Source organism: Pinus tabuliformis, chromosome 2_1, assembly GCF_031772625.1.
Source record: "Pinus tabuliformis cultivar Carrire ecotype Pingquan chromosome 2_1, CPIR1, whole genome shotgun sequence".
In the NCBI taxonomy this organism is placed as follows: domain Eukaryota; kingdom Viridiplantae; phylum Streptophyta; class Pinopsida; order Pinales; family Pinaceae; genus Pinus; species Pinus tabuliformis.
In genome coordinates, this window is record NC_142299.1 from 750,896,142 (window position 1) to 750,915,894 (window position 19,753).

The following is a 19,753-nucleotide window of genomic DNA, read 5'->3' on the forward strand; positions in this document are numbered from 1 at the left end:
GAAGTGTGATTATTTGGTTACCACGCTAGCACACTGATCTCTTCTGTAGAACAACAATGTAACTCTCCATTTATAAATTGAGGATCCTGGCTCATATGGGTTAAAAAGCAACCCTGCCGAGGCTATGGATGCCTACTGGCAGCAACGACTCTACTTATGGTATTGAAGTTATATCTTATCATCAATTATTACTATAATACCCTTTTCTTATTTTTTCTTTTTATCAGAGAAGTTATTTCCTTAATTTTCCATGTTTTGAACTTTTATGCATGACAAATTGTTTTCAGATCAATCGCATCATTTTCAGCTAGCATACTATCAGTAAAGCATCTTATTGGCATATTGTTGTTCTTTTTCTCTTTTTCATCACTTATCATCAATTCAAAGCGTCCTATCTCTTATTCATAACTATCTTTACACACTCTGCTCTCATTATAACCATAACTCTCGCCGTCCTTTCATTGATATGTGTACTCTACTGCTGTATTGTTCATTCCCTTGCCTTGCCATCAGCATAACACCTTTCATAGGCTTTATGGTCATGAAATCCCTTTTTCAATTGGAGAGAGGAATGTATGCATTATGGGATTGCATGCGCTATGATTACTACACCCTGCAATAACTTGTTGATTTGACAAAAGTTTTTCTGACCGAAAGTTTTGCATGCATTTTATCTATTTCTATTCAAAGCTAACACTATGGATTCAAGAACATTATATGCAAAATAGTGCTTTGTTTACAGGAGAACAATAAGTATGGGCAAAATTCTATTCACAGCATGACCACACTATTGCAACTAACAGAAGAGGCTTGAGCAACTCGTGAACGTGAACAATTCTTCAGACATGATGTGCTTACCTGGATTCCACCTTTTGCATCACTTTCAGTGCCAACTCTGCCTACATCAGCTTCAACAACTGCCAGTCCATATATGTCATTCCACATTTTTCTTTTTTGGAGGTAAAACTTAAGGTAAAATAACATAATTTTCTGATTTATTACGAATTTAGGAGAATTTACTGAAATCCATTTTGAGCATTATTTATCATCCTTCATTCCACATCTTTACCACTTCCCCTTTTTCAGCGGCATATCATCTTTCAGTTTGGAGGAGTGTTGTTTTCATTCATTTCTTTCTTATGACCATGCCATTCATATTCTTTATCATCCATTGCTATTCTTATTCATTCTCAACACCTCCCTTATTCCATGTTGTCTTACACCAAGCATAGACTTCAACAGATAGTAGCAACCACCTCTATTTGTTTTCCAGCATCGCGTGAGGGCATGCTAATTTTTCAAAGAGGGGGAGGAATTGCTACGTATGATGGATGTTTTCTATTTTCTTTCTCATTTAAGGTATACAATTTCAGTATAGAAGTTGATTTCCATAATATTTTTAAAGCTATGAACTCAATTCTTGTGATTTTTGGAAAACACAGACGTATCATTAATACAAACCCAGACAATTTCAAGATAAATTGGTTCATAAAATTTTGGAAATCATGCACTCTCACCTACAACCATTTTTTTTATATCTCATGATCCGTGCATCAAAATAGTCTGATTTTTGGATCATAAAGGAATTCATATATTATAGATTTACTTGTCAAATTTCAACAAAAGTTGGTTTGTAGTTTTTGAGAAAATGGTTAATGAAGTTTGCTGTTACTTATATCATATTTTGTTGCAACTTCATATATACATATAGTTGAATGTCAATGTAAAATTTTTTATGCCTTCATCAAGATTACTAAAAGTGAATATTCATTAATTAAGGAAGAATTCATTTGTTCTATCCATTTCATGAGCTGAGAAGAGCATATTTTTTATTGCTTGGTTAACACATGGGTTTTTATCTTTGGGTTGCATGAAGACATGCAACATATTGAGTGTGGGGGTATGTTGGGCCGTTAATATGCTATTATTATTATCACTTTTGAACACTTATTCCACCCATTTCTACTATTCTTCATCATGTCATTTATTATATAAATCCATTTTATGATGATTTATGCTTCTATGAATGAATATTATTTATTCTCCTTTATTTCTAATAAATTGATGATTATGCATGATTTTATCAATGATAGTTTTAATAAATCAGTTGTAACATTATTCACCATTTTTAGCCTCCAAGATAATTTCCAGATTGAAGATTTGATCATTAAAAGTGCCAACTTAGCAATTCGCTGGAATAAGAAGTGACAGTTTTGCGGTTGAGATTATGAGAAAATGAAGATGAATCTGGAAAATCCAGAACATGGGTTTTATCCAGAACGGACCCAATTAACTTCAATGAAGAACGGTTTTCCCAAATTCGGCTTGTATTGAGAGAAACACAGGGTTCTTTGAGCACGATTTTCTTAGATTTGTTGTTGCGGCCATCCTCCAAATCTCAGATGCAAAGCCAAATTCATCTTGCTCTTGTTGAAAGCTGGATGGAAATATATCTTCTTGTTTATCAATTGGTTGGAAACAATCCAATTTTGTAATGTAAATCATGTTATACTTATCTTTATTGTAACTTCTCTATGATCTCTCTCTATTTAAATGAAAACAGAGATCAGAGATGAGGATGATTTGGGATGAAAAAATGATGGAATTGAGGATTTAGAATTAGAGATTTAAAATTTAAAATTCATGATAGGATGGGAGGAAGAAAGGATTGTTTCAGGTTGTAAGTCTCAAAGCTACTGCTGTTGTAATGATTTTACCATTTAATGATTAATACCTGATTTGGGAGTTGTTGTTGATTCTTTTCATCTGAAGTAGCCCAGCAGCATCCGCTGGCGGCTAAGGGCCCAGCCTCTGGTGGAGTACGTTGCTGCTGTGTATCATATCTTTACAATTGATGTTGTGTGATGGTTTGATTTATTTCCTATTCTTTTGAATTACATTATTTTACAGTTTCATGTTTTTATAGTGTGTTGTTAGAATATTTTATGGAATTGTTTTATTGCACAAGTTGAGATTGAATCGTGTGGCTGTTCGTTTCCATCATAACAGAGATTATTATCCTTTTCAACTTATATTGTTATGCTGTTCATTTCAAATGTAAAGCTTCACTCTTCATTTCAGATTGTTGGTTACTCGATTCCATTAATTAGAGTTTGTTGTTCAGATTCCTTTAATTACAGTTTGCTACCCATTTGCTTCGTTGTTCATTTCTGTTGATTAATTGCAATAGTTTCCTTTTAAAGAGTTTTCCTAGTCTACTTTCAATGGCAGCTTTAGTTCAATTTCGATTTCCTTTTAATTTCTTTAAAGCAGGACTGTCAATTCTAGAGAACATTGGTTATTGCTTCCTCGTTCCCAGATTGATTGTCTTGTTCCGGTTTGATTTCAATTGCATCAATCTCTAGTGGAATGAGTTATTGCTACTGTATCCTCAATTGATGGTTGTTTGAGTGAATGATTTAATTTAAGAACATTTCAGTTTCTTGTGATTCCATTTCTTAATTGTTGTTCCATTTCTTATCTGCTGTTCCATTTCCTGTGATTAACATTATCTTTGCTTTGGTGTGAAGAACGATCTAAAACTGTACTGGGCATTGGAATTTGCTGTCTAGTCCCCAGATTGATGATCTGTTCCTTGATTACTTTTGGTTACATCAGTTTCCAAAGGGATGAGTTATTGCTACTGGACCCTTGACTGATACATTGCTTATTTTTCCGAATGCATGATTTAAGTCTTAAAGTGCTTTGTTGTCAGTAGATTTTATTTCCAGCTTTCATTTACTTTTGGATTTTGAGCACTATACTGCAAAACATTACTCTTGAGTAAATAGCTGCCTCAGACTGAGTACACTCTTGAAATAAAAAGTCGTCCCTGGGTTGATAATTAATGTGAAGGTAATTAGGAGTTCAAAAGACACCTTTTTATCGCTCCACAAATGTGGCTTTCTAAACCAAGAAATGATGCACAATCCAAAAAAAAATACCTTCTTTCTTTCCTCGATATCATTCACCTGTTTCTCACTCTAAATTTTCTTAGGACTTTTTGAAGATTCTCAACTACTTATGTGACTCAAATGAGGTCCAATACTTCTCCTTTGTTAAGAAATATAGGGCATTATGTGAGTTAAATTCTTCAATTTGATTTATCTTATATTTACATTTACTTGTGAAATTATATGTTTATTATGTTAGTGTTCCTTTCATCAAATAAATTCCAACATGAAGATTAGAAATACAAGAACAGAAGATGTAGGTGCACATCTAGGGAAAATCCAATATGAAGGAGAAAACCTAGTCAACTCTTTCTCTAGTAGATTAAATAAATTAGAGACACACTTGACCCTTTAGCTAAATAAATAGACTTACTCCAACAACCATACTAGTTCCTCCTGCAATTGTATCTGCAATCATGGTTCTGGGCTCCTTATGTTTCAAATTTAAAATTTTGACCCTCCTTCTACAATAGGATTGACCCTCCTACTTCAGAAATATCATCCTTGCTGATTAAAAAATGTCGAACTTCGTTCTATAATGTTAGGTCCCTATATTGCTAGTGTACCCCCTTATTGTTATTAATGCAACCCTCTTATTGTATTTTTGTGACGATGTAGTCCCCATATTGTTATTATTGTGCCCCATAGAACCCCACTATTGTTATTGGTATTCCCCTATAGTAGTATTGTTATGTAGGATCTGATTGTATTGGGACCCATTAGACTCCTATATATATAAAGGAGGTATTGTCATTTGTAACATTGAAGAACTTTTTATTTGTGCAATGTAAAGGAGTTTAACCCCTCGAGCAAGCTTATTTTGAAGTCATTGATCTGTCTTTTCTTCTATTTTATGAGCTCGTTGCATAACATTTTGAATCAAAGCTTTGAATTCTATGGTTTTGCTTCTTCAAACAAGTCATCATGGAATTTTTTGTATAACTATTCTTATACGAAGTTTCATAAACAAAAATTAAAACCCATTTAATCCAAAATCTCTCTGAGTTGCGTACCCAAATTTCAGATATTTCCTCACTATATTGTCGGTGATATGAGCTGAGGAAGTTAGGGTTTTTGCGGGCTTCCGAATTCCATCGCAAATAGGTGACCTTGGGAAAATCGTCATAAATCTCTCACTGAGCATCAGATTCAAATTCCATAAGAATTGGAAGAAGGAGAAGTGGAATTAGTTTTTTGGCATCATTTTAAGAGCTGAAGGTTGAAACTGTAACACATGGCATGTCGTATAATTTAGCTCTACTGAACGAGTCTATAATCCAGCCATCATGGGACATTCGACATAACTCTTTCTTGGAGAATCCCATATTGCTCAGACTTGTGGGGTTGGAAAGACACCTCAGAGGAATATAGTAGGCCGAAATGTAAGAAATTGGAGATCCTAAATTATAGAGTTATAGTCATATAAATATCAAGCTCCTAGGAGAAATAAAAAGAATGTCTTGAATCAAGAGAATAGAAACACCTAGTAAGAAAAATTGGATGGACGATTTGAAGAATGCGATCGAAGCTAAGATAAATAGTTTTATCTATGCCATGGAAGCTAATATCAATGGCATCGAATCCTATTTGAAGAAAATAATGGAAGATTTAAAGAAATACATTGAAGGTTTCAAGGAAGGTGGGACAAAGCTGCTACAAGAAAGGCCTCCTAATGGCGAAAAGGTAGTAGAGGAAACTCATGATCAGAACAAAAGAAATGTTAATCATGATTTCATAGAATATAAAGTTTGATTGAAGACGAAGAATTCCAAATATAGATAAGAGGAAGTTTGATGGCAGGGATCCCATAACATGGAAACTACAGACGGAGAAATATTTGTATCTCCATACTGTGAAAAACACACAAAAGGTATGTATTGCAACTTTATTTTTAGAAACCATTCAGTTTTCATGGTATCGATCAACTTTCTATTGTAAAAAAATGGTCACTTGATCCATTTTTGTGGAGAAAATGGTAGCACATTATGAGGATACAAAGAGAAACACCTTCTTTAGCCAATTGATAAATATGAAACAAAAGGGTTTAATGGCAAAGTGATCCGGATTTAAATGGGAACGCAATAGATTATAGAGATAACCATAAATACAGAGATGCAATAACCATAAACACATAGATGCAGCGGAAATAATGATTCATTTCATTAATGGAAAATACTGAATACAACCAGAAATGGAAATAAACCAGCTAGGGCGATGGTAGCTATCTCTGAGAAGAGATGTGCGGCTACATGCCTCCGAACTGTTCCGAACTGTATTACAATGAGGCTCGAAGGCCTATTTATTGTTGAGAAACAATGGAAAACCCTTCACATACCGAAACCTAACCCTAGAAGATGAAATGCCAAATTGTGGGCCCCGTTTGGGTAAATTGGTACATCAATTTCCCGGGGTCGTAACTTTGGCATACGATCTCCGTTTGACGCGTACGATAGCTCGTTAGAAAGATCTATCCGAGTACTACCACTTTCGGAGGCAACATAGGGCTCGATCGCCCCAGAATTCCAAAAAAACGTCGTTTAGGGCCTCAAAACGGCTCCGGAAGTTCAGGACCCGAAAAACTGCTAAAAATAGTAAACTGTGCTACAATTAAGGAAACTGAAAATGCTGAGAAAGACCATGGTGGGGGTCCAGGTGGACCTGGCAGGTGGCCACCAATATCCACCTGGATCATTCCTCCCCCCTTAGGAAGCAATGGTCCCCATTGCGTTGAGTTCCTCCATCTGCTGAACTTGTCCTGCAATCTCTGATGTGTCCAGTGATGGTGGGAAGCATGGTTGACGATGGTCCACATTGAACATTTGGTGCAGACGAAGGAATGGAGGAATGATGTGCTCCAAAACATTGTTCCCCATAGCCTTGGTACTGCTGTAAGGACCATGTCGGAGTGGTCTGAGCTTCTGATGGGTTCTGGTAAGGCGTTTTTTCTGTCGATGCAACCAGACTTTGTTGCCCACCTGAAACTTGTGTGGTACCCATGTGGGTGAGGAGAAGTTGTTCCTGTGTTCTGTCATGACCGTATCCCTTTGCTGCTGTTGCTGCGTGTAGGAACCCTTTGCAGGGGTCATGGATGTAGCAACCATCTTCCCCTTACTTTGGGAGTGAACCAGACAAATGAATTTCCTAGTCTGTGATATGAGCTTGCTGCCTTTCTTAGCAGTGATCAAAGATGTGGCAGTAGGTGGGGCTACCTCTGGTATCCTGTATAATGAATTACTCAAAGAAATAATGACAGCACGAGGCCTTGACTCATACACAGCATGTCGCCTCCACAAGTATGGCTGGCCTAATAATACATCGCAAACATCGAGAGGTGTAACATCACACAATACCTTGTCTGTGAAGGGTTTGATGCTGTAGGGAAGGCGGCACTGCTGGCGAACTTTGAGATCTCGTCCTTCATGAAGCCACCCGATACTGTATGGCTGTGGGTGTGGTGTAGTCGGTAGGCCCAACCGCTTCACGACCTCTGCTGAAACCAGGTTCTTTTGGCTACCACTGTCGACAATGAATCGCAGCGGTGAACCCTTCACCCACATCTGTGAGTGGAAAAGGCGCTCCCCCTCCTCTGGATCTTCGGGCTCATTTTTCTTGATCTTGGCAGTGGCAACAGTGGCACTAGGATCCGCATCAATGATCTGCTTCCCTTTGCCATTCCCCTTGTCGGGTTCTGGCTCAGGGTCGGAACATGCATCTGATTCGGAAGCCCTCAACTCAGCCACCAGTGACTGCTTGGTCCGACACTCACTTGTGTTATGAGTGGGACTCTTGTGGAACTCACACCACTTTCCTGTGTCCTTCTTCGGCTTCATGGTGTTGTTCTTTTCTTGCGGCTTCGACGGGTGGTCTTGGGTCACCCCGCCTTGGCTTTGTCCTTTGGGCTTCGGATTTGCAGATCCAAAGTCTCGCTTCTTCTGTTTGAACTTTTGCTCGATTTTGACAGCATATCGGTATGCTGTGCCGAGTGAGGAGATGTTCAAGAACACCATCTCTTCCTGGATGTATCTGTGTAGGCAGCCGCGGTATTTGAGTACCAGATGCAGCTCAGAATCTTTGATACCCAACTGTGTGCGAAGGGTATGAAAAATGTTTGTGAACTCTGGCACATCTTGGTCTCGTCCCTGCCGCAGTGTGGTCCATTTGATGTATTTGTCCTCATAGCTTCCGACAGGGTAGTACTGCTCCTTGATGGCATCCCGAAAGTCATTCCAAGTGGGTGCGGCCGAAAATAGTGAGCCTGTACTTTCATCCTTCTGCTCGCAGTAGGTTTCCCACCAGTCCTTGACGTGGGGGGCTGCTTTGAGAAGAGCGAAAACAATCTTTTCCCGACTTGAAAATTCATGAACAGAAAAATACCCATCTAGCAGATTTAACCATTTATCTACGGCCTCTGCGTCTATTTGACCCTCGAAGATGGGGATTTCAAAATTAACTTGTACCTTAAACGGTGTGGCGTTTCTAGAGTCGCTGTTGGAAGCCGATGCGTCGCCTCTGGGTAGCCGCTGAAGGATCTGCGCAAAGCTATCCATCATCGCGTTCCTTTGCCGCTCGAGCGCTTCTTCGAGCAAGATTTTGATAGGATCTCCTGCCCCCTCGTCTTTCTTCTCATCCGCCATGGGAGGCCGTCGGGATTTGCGAGCCTGGTCTTGCAAAGGTTCGACCAGTTCCAGCCCTAACTCCTTATATCCCGACCTCGTTGGGGACATGCAAAGAAAAACAGAGAAAAAACAGACCGCTCTGATACCACTGATCCGGATTTAAATGGGAACGCAATAGATTACAGAGATAACCATAAATACAGAGATGCAATAACCATAAACACATAGATGCAGCGGAAATAATGATTCATTTCATTAATGGAAAATACTGAATACAACCAGAAATGGAAATAAACCAGCTAGGGCGATGGTAGCTATCTCTGAGAAGAGATGTGCGGCTACATGCCTCCGAACTGTTCCGAACTGTATTACAATGAGGCTCGAAGGCCTATTTATTGTTGAGAAACAATGGAAAACCCTACACATACCGAAACCTAACCCTAGAAGATGAAACGCCAAATTGTGGGCCCCGTTTGGGTAAATTGGTACATCAATTTCCCGGGGTCGTAACTTTGGCATACGATCTCCGTTTGACGTGTACGATAGCTCGTTAGAAAGATCTATCCGAGTACTACCACTTTCGGAGGCAATATAGGGCTCGGTCGCCCCAGAATTCCAAAAAAACGTCGTTTAGGGCCTCAAAACGGCTCCGGAATTTCAGGACCCGAAAAACTGCTAAAAATAGTAAACTGTGCTACAATTAAGGAAACTGAAAATGCTGAGAAAGACCATGGTGGGGGTCCAGGTGGACCTGGCAGGTGGCCACCAATATCCACCTGGATCACAAAGCACATTGAGGACTTCCAAAAATTGAATATAAGGATAAATGTTATTCTAGAGAAGCATAGGATTGAAGTCCTCATAGGGACTTTAAAGGATAACATTCAACATGAGGTTCGTCTATGGGAACCTGATTCATTGGACAAGGCATACAATTTGGCAAGAAAATTTGAAAGCAAAACTATGGCAACAAGGAATCCTACCACTAAGAACTATAAATATGGAATTGTTGTTGCTCCTGGCCTTCCACAACCTACATGTTTGATAGCACGATAGTTGGAAGAAAAAAGAGCGAAAGGGCTTTGTTACAGCTGTGATAGAAAATACACTAAAGGTCATAAGTGTGTTGAGAAGAAAAGGAACAAGAAAACAAAAAAAAAGGATATACACCAGGAACCAACCCTAGAGAAAGAAGAAATGAATCCGACCATATGTTGTAATGCATTGGAACTTTATGGATATCATCCACCATCCATCACATCATCTTTAAGAGACAATTCTAAGGTTCAAGCATTGGAAGATCACATCGAGCATCAATTTTGTCAGCTATTTTCATAACATATAATATTCTTGCCCCTTTCTATAATTGTCTCTACAACAAGGAACTTCAACCTGCCTGAAATTGTTTATGCAATTCAGATTTTTAGCTTCCTCTCTCTAATAGTATTCTAAAATTCTCCACTCCCTCTCCATTTCTTGGTCTTGTAATAGTTTCTCTTTCTTCTTAAACAAATTCTTCACTTCTCTCCTTCAAATGGTGAAATAGTAGGTTATTTATACTTATTGGTCACTCTGCATTTGAGCTGACATGACCAATTTGACTTGAAGCCAACTTGTAGGTTTGTAATGAAGGCCTACTTCATTATATTTTGTTTGGAGGCCAACTTTGAAGGATGAATAGTAATCCTTTTGGGAGAAGGAACTCATTTGGTGGAGAAGATATTTAGACACAAATACTTTTTTCCTTTCTTGACCTTAAGGAGTCCAAGAAGCATCTCTTACAAAAATGACTGACTTTGACTCAAAAAAAGTATTAGAAGCCTAGAATGGAGGCTTGACCTACTTATCATTAACTGAGGAATGAAACCCATGTTTTAATAACTCAATAAATATATTTTTCTTTTATTTCTTATGACTTAAACACAATTATGAAGACTCACATTAGTTATGTTCTTGAACACTCCCCCTAAACTACCGAGGAATTCATTTTTTTACATATAGGTAGAAGGATGAACTCAAAATGAAATGATCTACAAAGATAAAAAGTCACATAGCACCACAACACTTTCAAAATTAGATACTTGACCAATGTATCTAATCAGGTGGCACTAAGGTGTGTTTCATGTTTCAACAACTCTAGGTAGCATCAGGGTTCAACTCTCTAAACCAACCTAGGGATCTAGGTGCATATCCAAGGTCAGAGTTCTATGACCAACACTACCCTCCCTACCTCTGAATATAGAAATCAACAGATGTGTTGACCATATGTCCTCCCAAGCATTAGAAACTCATCACTAGATGCTTACATCTCTTCCTATAAACTACACAGACATCTATTAGTTAAGCATGCTTGTGAAAATTCATAATTTATCTATTGGGCTGTGTTATATTCTTTCCATGACTAACCTACGTAGTGAACCAGGGGGTTAGAGGGGGGGTGGAGCCCCCCCTTCGTTTGCGCGGATTGCGTAGTGGGGGGGTCACAGAGGGGGCGGCATCCCCCCCTATCCGGGGGGTTTGAGGGGGGGAAGTAGCCCCCCTCTATGGGGTCTGGGGCATCGCCCCAGTAATTTTTTTTTTTGGACCCTATATTTGGTTGGGAAAACCTACCTATGGTTTTCGGTCCATGGTTTTGGACGCGATGGTTTTCGGTCCATGGTATTGGATGCTTCGGCATGTATAAATATGTATTGTAACATTGAAAGGAATATAATGAAAAAACAAGCTGGTAGTGCCGGTTTTGGGATCCAGGGGAAATCTCTGTGTATATGTGTTTTATGTGTTATGCTCTCACATTATTTATTTTCTGTGTTTTAGAAATCATATGCAGGTAATTTTTGTATAGGGTTAAAACCTACATTATCATGGATAGATATTGTGCAAAAACAAACCCAATTATAAATAACCTTTCAATACATATATATGTTAATACAAACCTTAGGGTTCTTAAATTATCCTGATGCTTCTCATATATATTGTTGCATTTTTCAAAAAAACATTCAAATCTTCTTCAAATTTATTATCAGCATCTTATGAACTCATGGAGTGTATCCAAACTCCCCTTAAATCAGAAATATACTTTATCAGTTTCTTCATTTCATCATGATCATCATTAAGTCATCTTCAAGATAAGTAAACATCTCCAACATTTTGAAGATTGTGTACCTCCAAATCTAGTAACCAAATACAAATATACATGAGCACAAGATCAATACAGGGTTACCATATCAATATGAAGAGAGAATCAATCATAAGTAGTCAAATTTTCATAGATTAAACTTGAATAAACTTTCACATTGAACTTGGGATATCTTTCTAGGTTTTTTTACATAATCCCTAGATTCCAAAGTCAAATCTCAGGTATTCACAACTTAATAGCGAAAAGAATTGCTTAAGTCCTAGAAACTAGTCTCAACACCCACAAAATCAAATATTGTACATTTCGGGTTTCAACAATATGACTTTTATAATTTCATGACAGAGTTTAGTAGATTTTGTTACAAACCCTAAAAATATCAAGTTTACATCTAGGGTTTCATTAATACTAATCTTTTGTATGGATGCAAATATTAAAGCTTAGCAATTTTGACTAGCGTCTTAATAATTCACTAAACCCTAAAGGTTTAGGGTTTTGTGGAAACCCTAGAATATTAAGGATCTACCAAAGTATTACCGAAAAACCTAAATGTTTTTAGACTTTTAAAATCTAAGTATCCTAGGGTTTCAATATTATCGACAATATATTCTAAGCATCAACAAATTTGAATTTTACAGTGGACCCTAAAAATTAAGGTTTCCACAAAAATGAACAAATGAAAAGAGATATGATAGAGGTAGATTCAATCTAGTGATTGATCTTCATAACAAGAATCATTTACAATTCAAAATCCTAAACATAAAATAGTTAGTAACAGAAGGAAAATTTTAAAATAAATACAATAAATAATTTTTTACAAATAGATATGCATGTAGTTGTTCCTTTTACAAATACTGTAGGGTGTTTCCATGGAGTGATCTCTCTTATGAAACACAATTTATACTTGTGATACTTAATGACAAGTACAACAAAGAAAACTATACGATACCAAAGATTGTGAAGTCAATCGAGGATTTCCTAGGCAATCAAAGTTTGCAATTACAAAGTTTGGAAATCGAAATATTGATTACAAATGCTATGACTAGGGTTTTATATGATTTACCTAGGGTTTTACACTATTGTATAGCAACCACTAATATTAAATTTTATAAACCCTAATATGACTTAAATATTTCTCTTACATATCTTGGAAATACATACCTTTTTCCTTTGTTTGTTTCCCTTTGTAAACTAAAAACAAGTTGTTGGATAACCAAAACATAAAATATAAAGGAAGTACTTACATGAGATAGATGAGTTCTTGGTTTAAAGGATTATAGAGAGAATTTCACATAACGTTTTCATGATCTGCATCACTTGCTTGTAAACATTAAACCTTCTAATTGTTTGTTTTATGTTGATTCCTGCTTATTTATATAAATACACATATCTTATTCACTACTAATTAGAATTGGACTTCATGAAGGAGAGTGTAAGAGGTATTCTTTGTTAGCATATCTTTACTGCTACGGAACTTGAAGTTTCCCATCACCAAACAAAGGAGATAGTTTCTTCTTAGATACTTTTCTTTTTCAATTATGATGATGGAGACTGCTATTAGGCCTACTCCTACATGTTATGATCATAAAAACTGTCTTCAGTGGTTGTAGTGACTTTTATTAATTTCATGCAAATGATTCAAACTCTAGACATCCTTCCTATATTTTTATGTGGTGTACGTGTCTTAGGATATCAACTTCTTTCATCAAAACTTATTTTAGATATCTTTAAGAGAGATACTTATAGCTTTTCTTGGCTTACTCACCTGTATGGACTTGAGCTTTTAATACATATATACCAACATTGACATTGCAACTCTGCATAGAACTTATATAACAAATTTTATATTCTAAAGTGATTATAGCTAGATGATAGGCATAATCAACCTTTGATCTTAGTCTCCATTATGCTCATAAATAATTTGGGAGATATTGGGTCCTATGATTAAATCATTTTAATATTCTTATTTTTAGAAGGTGGAATTATGATAATTGATGTTACCTCTTATAGTCTTCAAAATAGTATTGCGTATGTATATGCCTAGAAAAAAGGTTATTTACCACCAAATTTGATGTGACATACTACTATAATATCAACAAAATACTTGCTCCAAGATGATGACGTGAAGGAGAGGGATAGATCAATTTAGAATTCTTAACCTTTAGTTTTGTTTCTGCACATAATGGGTTTTGGTCCTCTTGAAATAACATAGAACTTGAATGTATGAAACAACACATAACTAATATCTTTTAGAGTGGTTTTAGAGTATCTCAAGTGTTCTCAGAAATTTGATCTACAACTCAGGAAGTTCGGTCTAGAGAGAGATTCTTTTCCACCTATTCAGATTCTTCCAATGGAGATTAGACTAGGATCGTTGTTGTTCTACCTTAGGCTACCAAATTATCCTTTCAGTCCTCTATAATAGAAAATATCTCTGCTATTTATGTTAGTGTATGTACCTAAAATAATTTAGCCTTTAGCATATATAATGTTATTCCCCATATAAAACAAATCCCATGGAGATCTCATCTATACATCTAGCAATATAACTCCTCACAAAAGAAAATATTTTCTAATTTCTTAAAATTAGTCATTATTAAACAACTATGTATTCAACTCATATATTTTACAAAGTGGGACTATTTCACTTCTTTTCCCACTACATTATTTGTCAATGCTATCACTATCAATGTCACAGTCAAATGAGGTAAGTCAAAGAAAGAAACTCATCATAGTACTTGTGATGGTAAGGAATCAATGTTAGGTTTATCAGTTCATATTTGCATAACTCAATATTATATATTACAACATATTCCAAAGGCATTATAGCTTCATACACTATGGTTGTCACACTAACACAAAACCATGTCAATGTACACCTATCGAGGATGTTGTCATGTGTGCATATCTATGCTCAGAAAATACTTTTACAACTCAGAACATAACTATGTTAAGTTAGTAGTTGTCTTCAAGTCATTGTTTCTATGTCAAGCTTAATATATCAAGGCCAAACAAACTTTATATTTAGGTGATATGCATTCGGTATAGAATGCAAAATTATCTAAGAAGACATACCATATGAACTATATAAATAATAAATGCCAAGAATGTATGCAAACTTCCGTCACAAAGACAAAACAAACTTTGTGTTGAGGTCATATGTATTTCGTATAGAAGACATAATTCTTAGGGAATACATACCATATGAAATGTATAAATAATCTTGACCTCCGTTGAATATTCAATGAAAAAGGTTGGTCATCAAATATTTGATGCCTATCAATCGGAGTACTTGTTAGATAATCGATGCCAAAATTGATGGACATAAGCTTCATAAGTTTAACACTCCCATCAGTAAAAACTTTCATCCGCTGCATATATGACGCATCACCATCAGCCTACGAGTGTCAAAGTAATAATAGTTGTGTCAGAGCTCTAATCTATATGCCTTTAGTGAAGCACTATAACCAACAAAGATTCCTTTTTTACTGGTAGGATCCAATTTCTTCCATTTTCCCTTTGGAATATGTATGTAAACTAGACATCCAAATATTTGAAGATGGTCCACACTTAGATTATTTCCTATAAATTCTTCTTTTGGAGTCATATTGTGGAGAATCTTGTGATGACTTTTATTCTGAAAGAAGACATTTGTTACACATGATTCTCCCCATAAGAATTGACGAAGATCTTGATCATGTAGCATGGCTCTAATACATTTTTTAATTTATTTGTTACTTCTTTTAGCCACACCATTCTATTTAGGATTACGAGGAATAATTAGCACCCTCTTACTCCATAATTCATTACAAAAATATATAAGCTCTTTGGAGGTATATTCTACACCATTATTAGACCTTAGGGTATTGATCTTCCTTTCTATCTGATTCTCTACTTCATTCTTGAATTTCTCAAACTTATCAAATGCCTTATCTTTGTCCTTGAGGAGGTATAATCATGTTTTACTCAAGAAATCATCAATGAATGTCACACAATATTGATGAACTGCAAGATATTTTACTACCATAGGTCCACACACATTAGAGTGTATGAGATCTAATGTTTCCTTTCATCTGTTGTCAATTCTTGCAAAATACTTCTTTATATTCTTTCCTATAACACATCCCTTAATGATTCCTTCATGATCTTCATTTAATTGAGTGATTTCAGTGACCATTTAATTCAGATATGCATCTTATAGTGAAGGTGCCCATATTTTCTATGCCATAGTTTATAAAGTTTCACAACTGTGTACTAGAGCTTGAGGGGAAGTTGTAAGAAGCATATACAATTTTCCCTCACGAATCCAAATTATATTAGCATGAAAAATACTAGAGCCCTTTATCCAAACCAAAACTTTTCCATCAACGAAAGCAATCTTATCACCTTTATCCTCTAGAAAAGAAATAGAAAGTAAATCTCAATTCCTTTCACTAGATAGCTCTTATTGTCTACATGTTTGACTGAATTAGAGGAGGTTCCTTTTGACAAAGTTTGAATTTTATTGTATTCACCTTCCATATGTCTAGAAGATGCATTTTCAATAACACATACATTATCATCCTTTGAAATTTCAAGTGAGAGTCAAAAATAAAAATCCATCTATTACCTATTTTGTAAGCTTGGATATGTACTTCAACAAGTGTCCTTTGATAGTTAAAATGAGGTTCGCAAGAAACTTGAAACCATTATTCATAAACCTTTCCATTAAGAAGAAAGTGGCATCTACGATGTGATCTTCAATCTCCTTCTTACGCCTTATCTCTGACGCCATGTTGGAAAATCGAGGATCTTGGATATTATAGTTGAATTTACTTAATAACTTATGATGTTAGTTGGCCTTTTTTTAATTTTGTTTCATCATGTAATTACCAAAAAAAGGAAGATGAAAAAGAGACAAAGTACATAAGATATGGGCTCCAAGCGAGGGAAAAAAACCCACCAAGGGGAAAACCTAGAAATAACACTTGTCTTCTTATAGAATCAATTTAAAATGAGACCTCAAAGGCCCAGAGATCAAAGAAAAAAATTCCCACAAGCGCCAAGTGAGCCCTCTAGCAATATCTCTTCCAAACGATCCAAACTCTTCCAAGGTTAGGGAATGTCAAACTCGGTACAAGAAAATTCAACATATAATCTAGGTCTTGCAATGCGAGCCTGCAATTTTGACCTACAACTCACATAGAAACCCTAGACAACTTCGCACGTGTGGATAAAATAAAATCTCCAAGAGATATTGCTTCCTTCGAGTTATTGTTCTTCTTGTCTTCCTTTCTCTTCTTCCATCTTCACTATTTCAGATTAAACATTAATGAGTGTGTGTCTCAAGTGACTCAAGGTCCCTCTATTTACAACCTTCTTGAGGGGTTGAATAGCCCTGTTTAGGCTGACTTCAGCATGACTGGGCCAACTTGGTATTTTAGGATAAATTATTTCTTGAATAAAAAATAATTATCTTCTTTTGTTACATTTATTCTTATGAGAAGAACTCCCTCTTATGCCACATGTTCACTCTTGCATGATCATATCATGGTTTTAGATCATTGATCTTTCATGAGTCGGATGATTCTATTAGTTTCCAAATTCTACGATTTTATTATTATAGTTTTTCCATTTAGTTTCAAGATCCATGAGCCTCTCTCCCTGGAATACACATGCAAAGGGAATAGAAAATTCATTGAAGTACAACAGGTGAATGGATGATAATAATGTCGAGAAAGGGATGCTAACCAGCATGAAGTTTTAGGAGCCTCTCCTTCTGTGATACATCATAAAAACCCTAGATTCCTTGTAAGTATACTAGCCCTCTTAGTTAATGTGGTGTTTTCTTAGAATTACTACTGAACTCTCAACAATTCCATGGGGAAAAATGAAAAATTATGTATCTAAAATGAATACCAAAATTCTTAAATCTAGAAAACTACTAGAACCCATGAATCAACAAATCAATAAAAAATTACCAACAATATCGTAACAATTGATTGTGGGTTGTACATTTCTATCTAAGTTGGGGAATGAGGTAACTATATGGAAATTGTACTAGTTACAATATGAGGTAATCCTACCATTGCGTTATAATTGCATTGTCAAATGCTCTGCTGACTTTTAAGATTGAGAATATACATTATTACATTGGGACTTAGAACCCATGGTATTACTTGCCTATCACTTCTTTAATATTTTCTTCTACTAAAATATTTTATTCTCTTTAGTTTATCACCCCTTTTCCTACTTTTTTGTAAAGGGATATATTATATTTTTTCACACATTTCCTTATTTCACATACTTCATGTTATGAATCAATGCGAAAAGTGTTCTTGAAACTTATATCTCTTTGTGGAATGCTAGGACGGAAGCAAATCCTGCATTGGTGGAAAATTATGTGGTGGAGTTGCAAAAGATTTTTGTTACTCGACTTCATCAGTTATTTGGAGATAGTATTGGCTACTATATGTTTTTTCTTTGATATTTTAACATTTTTGTGCTTATTATTTAATTAGAATTTCTAAAATTATATCTGAACTTTTAAACCAAAAATATTTGCATTGGTTATATATGTACAGTTTGTGATTTTTTTTATGACTCAAATGGATTGAAAACTGTTTGTATAGAGGGTTGATCCTTTTTCATTCCTTACTTCACTTTAAGCATAGAAGTTTGATAAATTTCTGGATGTTTTGAGTTTTAAATAACAAACTTTATTTTATTGGTCCATCAAGAATCATAATAGTGTTTTGGGTTTTGAACCCCTAGTAATATTTTGCAATATGAGTTCAATCATCAATGTGTCGTTTTCTTTCTTTGGACACCTATTTTACCATAATTCATTAGTAATTGATCAATTATTCTATAGAAGTATGATGATTCACTTGAAATTTCAAAATGAGAATTGTGTCTTAGTGAACTGTGGACTAGTACAACAATTATGATTATTAAGCCTTCACTTGGAACATAAATAAATGGTTGGGAATGAAAAAGGTAACTTTTAAGAGCAAGAGTGTATATTTCACTTAATAGGAGTCTACTAGAAGCCTCTCTTGAGTCATTGTAAGACAATTCTCCAACTTTTAATTTTCCACAAAGATTATAATTTCCTGTAACTTTAGTACCTTTCACCTACTCTTGTGGTCTCTTGTTGTATGTTAAAAAAGTTGTAGTACATTATATTTTGTTATGAAGTTTCAAATAAGTTAATAACTCCAATTTTGGCATGTATGTGAAGACAACAAGTTTTTTGTCACAAAAATATTTCGTGCGCTAGAATATATCACAATTTTGGCATATGAGGATGATATAGAATGTAGGAATCCTATATATGCCACTACTACTATTGTTCCTAGTGAGTCAACAAGGATGAGTTCATCTCTTTAGAATTAGAGACTTATTAGTGCTATTGTTGGTGCTTTCCTGAACATTATTAACAAGAGTGAAGCAATTATGAAGATGATGATTGAAAACCTAAATACATAAGGAAAATTGTTTACTCTCCATCATTTACACAAGGTGAATATTTAAGAGCTATTTGCAACAAGAGGTCCAAGCCTCCTACTGATGATTAGTCAGTACTAGAGAGAGAAGGAAATAGCCAAATAGGCTAGGGATTCAACAATGTTATACACATGGAGAAGGATCCATAAAATACCATAAATTTTGTCATGGATCTACACTATTTGCCTGATCTATTGTGGATGGAGATCATAAAAGAGAAATCCTTACAATGTATATTGAATTTGTTGCACATGGTTTTGATAGTGTAAATGGTCCTATTCATCTTCCATTTGGAGAAGGAAGGGGTGTAAATACTGGTCTCCTGTGTATACGTGATTTGAGGTTTACTTCTCATGAGACTCTTTATTTTCCATCTATCATAAGTGTTAAATTAATTGTGACGCCTAGTGGATGGTGTTGTATTTTATATATTTGTCATTCTCGACAATTCATTTAAAAAGGGACACTAATTTTTTGAGTGGTTATTCCATTGCTCAGTGTTTGACATTGACACTATCACGTCCAACCTTTTTATGACTAACAATGCTAACCGTGTGATG